Source organism: Nanorana parkeri, unplaced genomic scaffold, assembly GCF_000935625.1.
Source record: "Nanorana parkeri isolate BGI_ZX_2015 unplaced genomic scaffold, ASM93562v1 scaffold595, whole genome shotgun sequence".
NCBI classification, from domain to species: Eukaryota; Metazoa; Chordata; class Amphibia; order Anura; family Dicroglossidae; genus Nanorana; species Nanorana parkeri.
In genome coordinates, this window is record NW_017306863.1 from 558,075 (window position 1) to 565,172 (window position 7,098).

Genomic DNA, 7,098 nt, shown 5'->3' on the forward strand with positions numbered 1-7,098 from the left:
TATATATATATATATATATATAAATATATACCCTATATGTATATCTATTTTTCCTCTCTCTCTGTAAACTTTTATGACAACACAGACGAGAAGAAAAAAAAAATATATATATATAATTGTGCACGATTTATATAGCGTCAACACTTTGTGCAGTGCTTTACAATATAAGGAAGACATTACAATTACAATACAATTCAAGACAAGATGGTTAGGAGGACCCTGTCCATGAGAGCTTCCAATCTATATATCTAGACTGGACTGTCACAAAAGTTTTCTTAAGATGTACCTAACAACAAATATAATTTTAATTTTCCCTTGGCATGCCATTCTGTACATTGCGTTATTCTTTTTCTGATCAGACACCTGCTAAAACCATACATGGAATAATTTCAACTCTAGTATGTGCTCACCTGAAATACCCAGTCAGCTAATGGAATTTAAGCTTAGGAATTTTCACTAAACTAGATCAGGTAGGAGCTAGGGTAAAAAACGACTCCTTTGGTAAAAGGAGTCTCCCTTGCTATTGGGTTTTTTTTGGGGTTCTACTCGAATTGCTCCCTACACACGGCATCATGTGTCATCATTAAACCGTTGATATTCTTGTTGATATTCTTATGGACGATGCAGATGCATATTTTGCTTGGCACTTAGATATCTCTGTCCTGTGTAGTGTGCACTGTATGGAATAAACACACTAATATAGTGCACACAATTGGGTTGATTTACCAAAGGAGTAGAGCGTGTTCACTTTGCAAAGTGAATTCCCACTTGGCAAGAGTATTTCCCCTTAGCTTAACAGTCACTTTGCAAAGAATACCCAATTACATGCAATGGTAATAATAGAAACAAATGCTTTACATTAAGAAAGATCACGCTCTCTGTGAATTTCTTCCCTGCTCTACAGTGGAGAAATGCTTTCTTCTCTTTCTTTTTTCTGCTGTGGCGATGTGTAAAGTCTAAGCAAGTTAAATAACACAATTTAAACAGCTCGGAGCACTTGATGTCTCCTGGCCACCTTTCAGGATCGTGCTGCTTCGTCTGCTCATGCAACCAGTTGGCAGCAGCGCCGCTCTACCAGGCTTGTCCACTAGGTGGCGCCCGATGTCCCCGCCGCTTTCCTTTAGGGAGCAATTTGCCTGCTAATGTTGTGTGGATGCTGAGATGTTAATGGTCGGAGTGCTCTTTACAGACAGCCACTCGTACAACAGAGCCTCGCAAAAACTGGAGCATCAGCAGCGCTCCGAGATGGCTGCAAGAACGGCACCAGCTTCAAGTTAGGAATTAAAGACGTTTTGATTTCTCATGGATTGTGATTTTATGACATGTCATCTTTTCTTTCATGACTTCAGACTTCATCCATTGACTCCTAAGGAGGTGGATAAAGGAGTCATTTACCCAAACTGTAAGTACTGCTCTCCCAAGTACAGTAAGCCACCTATACCCCAGCCTGTACATTGTACAGAAGCAGCTCCTGGGTCATTAAAGGGCACCTGTGATGAAAGAAACCTGGAGGCTGCTGAACTCCTTATAAAAAATGCTATATGTCTGGTTCTAATGCTGACCCTCTGACTTCAACCTGACCTGGAACAAGCATGCAGTGAATGAAGTGAGACCAAGGTTGGAGCGCCTGATCTGAATGCAGCTTCCAGGTCGGCGACTTAAAAAAGGAGACGTCATATCAGCAGGGCAGCCAGGCGATTGGCATTTTGAAAAAGAGAAGACGCGCAAGGGAGCATGTTATATGGGGATTGTTAGAGAGTCAAGATCACATGCACTGTTGAACTAGATCGACTTGTATCTTTTTTTCAACCTTATCAACTATGTACCTATGCAATGGCAGCCTCCAGGTTCCTCTTAGCACAGGTTCCCTTTAAACGCCGTTGTGTGCCGTCTTCATTTGTAGTAACGGCACCGATGCATACATTAATAAATTGACAGAAACCTTCTATGACTTTATGCAGATTATATTGCCCAAATTAGATTTCTAATATGCATAGTATAGGGCTGCATGCAGATTCAACTCTCTATTCACATAGCTCCGTCTCTTTAGAGCTGGTTGCATGCACGCTATCTATATGGAAGATAAAGAGCAATTGCGCTGTGTTCACCTACACATCTCATGTTGATAACACAGATCAGAAGGAATTTCTTTCAAAGGCTGGAGCTGGCACAGAGCAGCAAGACACAGAGCAAAGATACAGAAACCTGCTCAAAGAGTGACATCCTCAAAGCTCATCTTGACAAAAAAATAAGGAACAATTAAGAAAGAATCTTCTCTCCCCCATCCCCTGCTTATCCCCCTAAGGGAGTTCACCTGAATCTCCTGCTTGCAGCTTGTGCCTGGAACATTTCAGCAATAAAAGAAATGCAAATGAGCAAAAGACATTCAGGAAAAAAGTATGTACTTACTGAAAGAAGTCTTTCTGTGTCCTAATTAGAGGGAAGTCCCTGTCTCAGGAGTTATAATCCTTTTATCGGTGCTCATTAGCAAACAGAAGTATTTTATCCAGATTCTCTTTTTAGGAGAATGAACCCCCCCCTTCCCTTTCCTTCCTTGGCTGCACCTGTATCCAAAGAGTTCAGCAGAGCATCAGCCGCTATTATACATGCCAAAAACCAGCAGGGTCCCCCCCCTTTGGATGCTATGTCTGTGGCAGGACTTTCTGGGCAATAAAGTGAATCTTATCCTTTTAGATCCTGAAAAGAAAGACAGAAATGAACCAAACAATACCAAAAAGAGGAGGGAAGAAAAATCAAGAGTTGATTTCCTGGCTGTGAGCTCCAGATGTTCCGACAGCTCCCTCCACTCTCGGCCTCCAGATGTGCAGCGTGGGGAGATGTTGTTGGTCCAGAGTGCTGAAATGCACAGCAGCTACTGCTCTCATTGTATTTAGAATGGAGATTTGTTGAGAGGGATTGAGAGGCAGCATCAATCACTCCCAATTACCATTGCATGATGGGTGGGGACCTTGCTGTCCTTGTAGTGACCAGTCTGTCCCTCCAAGTTACTGCAAAACACATAGCTCTGAGGTGTCAGAGAGGGGATACATGCTGGAATAGGACGAGCCAGAGACCTCTCTTCTCTGGGTGGGGTGGGGAGAGGCTTATCCTGACCACACAGCAGCAGGCGGGGAGCCGGACAGAGTTGGGGGTGCTGCTGGCACACACAAGGAGGAGGAGAGAGATGTCTTGCTGTTTGGAGAGAAGATTTCCAAATGCCAGCAAACAAGAGATTGCAAACCTTATACTAGCTCTACTCCAGGATTCCTGAGCGGTCCTAAAGACCTTAGCTGATTATCCTTGACAAGCTCTGCATTATTGATTGCAAGCTCTGCGGTTCTCCCAGGGGTAGAATCCCAGCTGTTACAGAAGGTATTTTGCTTTTGAAAGGAATAGTTCTCACTTCATTAGCAAAAAAATCTGCAGCAAAATCCAGCTTTACAAATTGGGCGCTTGCCAACTAACAGATTAACCCTTCGTTTGCTGCAGACACATATGACAGCGGCATTATCGGCGGACTTGTGCATGAAGTGTTAATACGTATCCCAGTGTCATTGCATGCAGTTGTATGCAAGACTTTTTATATTCAGATCTTTTTTATACTGAATTTATAAACTTGACACGCAAAGCAAATATGAACGTAACTTTGTGTTTATTTTTATGATATACGCTAAATAAATGATTCGCTTGTGGATCTGAGTATTACTGTATGGATGACATATACTTTTTTACATTGTTTGTGTGTGACTGCAAAATTGTATTGGTCCATAAAGTGAAGATGCCTACTACATTCACAATCTCACAATAGTGTTCACTTCAACTAAAATGGGTTAAAAACATGTGAGAAAGATTTAAAAAAAACATGAAATGTGTGTGTATATACAGTATATATGCACAGTATCCATCCATCCATACACCCATTTATCTATCTATCTATCTATCTATCTATCTATCTATCTATCTATCTATCTATCTATCTATCTATCTATCTATTCATATACCCACCAACCCACCAATCGCCAATTCATCCATCTAACCATCCACCCTTCAATCTATCATTCATCCATCCATCAACCTAACTATACATCCACCCATCATCCATCCATACACCTATCTATCTATCTATCTATCTATCTATCTATCTATCTATCTATCTATCTATCATCTATCTATCCACCAACCCATCCATCCATCCCCCATCTATCCACCCATCCATCCAACCATTGTCTATCATTCATCTATCCATCCATCACCCATCTATCTATCTATCTATCTATCTATCTATCTATCTATCTATCTATCTATCTATCTATCTATCCACCAACCCATCCATTCAATCATCCATCCATCCATTGTCTATCTATCTATCTATCTATCTATCTATCTATCTATCTATCTATCTATCCATATATACATAGGTACAGAGTGCAATTAATTATAATATGTAAATTTTAAGCACTTTCAAACCATTGTAAGGTTGGAGCGAGTCGAAAAGAAGAACATTATTTTTCATCCATGCTATCAATCAATGATAATAGATTTTTCCAGGCTCAGGATGATAGATGGAGAGACCCGGAGTTTCAGCAAATTTATTGTACAAAACCGTCCAGTTTTGTTGACAGAGTATGTAGGTTCTTGGAGTATGTTGTGCAAGCTGTGCTCCTGCTTTAAAGTAAGCAGCGATACTTAACTATTTTATCAAGCATAAATCAAACACAGGAAAATCTGTGTTTGTTTCCAGGAACTTATGCAGCATCAAGCCATCTGCAGCCAGCTTTTCCTACTGTATAAACTGTATAACTAGGGGAACTCTCAATGTAACACGTACGTAGGCAGAGGGTTGTAAAATATAGAACAATCAGCTGGACCGGGATCGAGAGCATGAAATCACTTGTGATAAGTAGCCAGGCTGCACGGACTTCTCTATTGTCGTGTATATAGACTGTTTATTTTTTTCTTTCACATCAGCATTTAAGGTCTGCCAAAGTATCTCCATTATTCATCTGTAAGTAAGAGGGATATATTTAATTAGATGTAAACCCTAACTGAATGACATGGCACAATTGCTACTTTTATTTCAAAAAATACTTGTGTTCACCTTTTTTCATCCCATTGCATCTCAGCGATTCAAAAACCTTCTGCAGCCTCTTTGCAGCCATTGCCTTTCTACATGCATTCATTCCAGCGATGACTGCATGGTATTTCCCAGGGCGGGTTTTCCGATGGTAACAATAGTGGACCATGTCTATGTAATGTGTGTCAAAACAGAGTCTGTAATCTTCTTTGGAAGACCATGCGACAGGGTGACAATGCAGGAGCACAATTGGGAGAAAGGGACAAGGAGTTGTCACCCTATAGCACGAGGATCTTCTTGGCAGGATCACCAGATATTGTTTTTAAATAAAAGCATATTTAAAAATATTTAAATTGACAATGTTATAGCTTATGTGAGAATTTAGTGATTGGGTTTACATGCACTTTAGGATAATAAAACAAAAGTTGCCCAAACCACTGTAGGTTAAGCCAAATAGAAACATGGCAAATTATATGACGATGGTCTCCTAAATTCAGCATGACTTTCTGTGAGTTTGATCCATAAAGTGTAATTTTTTCAGTTGGTGAAGTATTGGATAAATGGAGTCTTGCATGGTGTAGTCCAGGGTAGCCAAACTTTGGCCCTCCAGCTGTGAGGAGACTACAAATCCCATGAGGCATTGCAAGATTCTGACAGCCACAGGTATGATTTCCAGAGGCAGAGGCACGATTGCATTTGTAGACACCACAGCTGGAGGACCAACGTTTGACTTTTCCTGGTGGGTAGTCAGCGGACTGATGGACACATAAGTAATCACCTTCCCATCACTGGTGACACCAAAGGATAAAAGGAAGGTGATTACCATTGTGTACTCCACGCTCAGTAAAAGCTTTGTATTTTTTTCTGCCTCTTTGTCTCAATTTCTGTAATTTGCCATTCATATTATACATGGCTCTGGGATTAATTATTCCTCCTCTCCCTGGCATAGGTGGGGCATAAAAGTACACTTAAGTGGGCATACGTTAGCTAATGTCAGATGGGCAATTCGAGCACTAGAGACAAATTGTCAGTGGAAGAATCCCTAAAGAGGCCACATGTCTGTCCCTTTAAAACTGCTCCCTCTGTGCCCAGATGCATTGAGATGTTACTCTGCCGCTGGCCCAAATGCTACTGAACCTCGATTGTGAGTGATGGGGGTGACGAATCGTTGCCTCAGCTAAACAGGGAGTGATTCCATATGGACAAACAGGAAGCTTCTAAGTGATCCTGCATCCGGCGATTTTAACAACTCGCCAGATGCAGGGTCACTAGCAATGAAGTCTTCAGCCTAATGCACCACAGTAGTATTATGGTCAAATTGTAGGACTAGTCAAGGAATGCTATAAAATGCAAGAACTGTGCCTGCACCTGCTACTAAGGGGCCTATTCACACCAGATGCAGTCCGTTTCGTTTTTGAGCTGTATCAAAAACGCAGTACAATGCTTTCCTATAGGATTCTGGTGTTCTGTACACACCAGACTAGTCCATTCCAATGCTGCCAGAAAAAGTACTGCTTGCACTATTTTAGCTGCATCGGTTCGCGACGGAAGGCATCAAAACGCATGCAAGCGCAACAGGACACACCTGAAATTCCAGTTTAAGCAAAAGAAAAAGCCCCCCCCAACAAAAAGACAAAAAATGCATCAATCGCGGTAAAACCACAGCAAAATTGCTGTAACATTGCAGCAAACCGCATCGCACCGCAGGTGTGCAAACACCTGAGGTTCTGATGCAGTTCTGGTGTGAACTAAGCCTGAAAGAATGATTAAATCATACCTAAACCAAAATGTTAAAACCAAATATGTTGTTGTACATGTTCTTGTAAAGCTAAAAAGTTGAATCCTTTTTTATATGTCCTGTTCTCAATTCAATCAGACCTTATAACAAGCACTTCCTTTCCTAGGATGACAACCCTTTATTAGTACAGCTGCATGCTGTCACTTTTCCCTAAGTAGCTCTGAGCTGGACTACAAGCAGTCGTGCCTCAGTAAAACTGTGATGTTCAGAGATGTTTAGCTGCTCC

General features: G+C 41.2%; 1 protein-coding gene across 7 annotated transcripts in view; it reads right to left on the bottom strand.

Annotated features, from left to right (window-relative positions):
• Window positions 1-3,287, bottom strand: part of NTNG1 (netrin G1) — a 266,339-nt gene extending 263,052 nt beyond the window's left edge. Inside the window, exon 1 of one of the 7 annotated variants that reach the window (XM_018562731.1) lies at window positions 2,410-3,287. The gene's annotated coding sequence lies outside the window, so the exon portion shown is untranslated. The remainder of the gene's footprint in view (window positions 1-2,409) is intronic. The other 6 variants (XM_018562732.1, XM_018562733.1, XM_018562734.1 and 3 more) reach the window with 6 other exon arrangements.
• Between the last annotated feature and the right edge of the window lie 3,811 nt (window positions 3,288-7,098).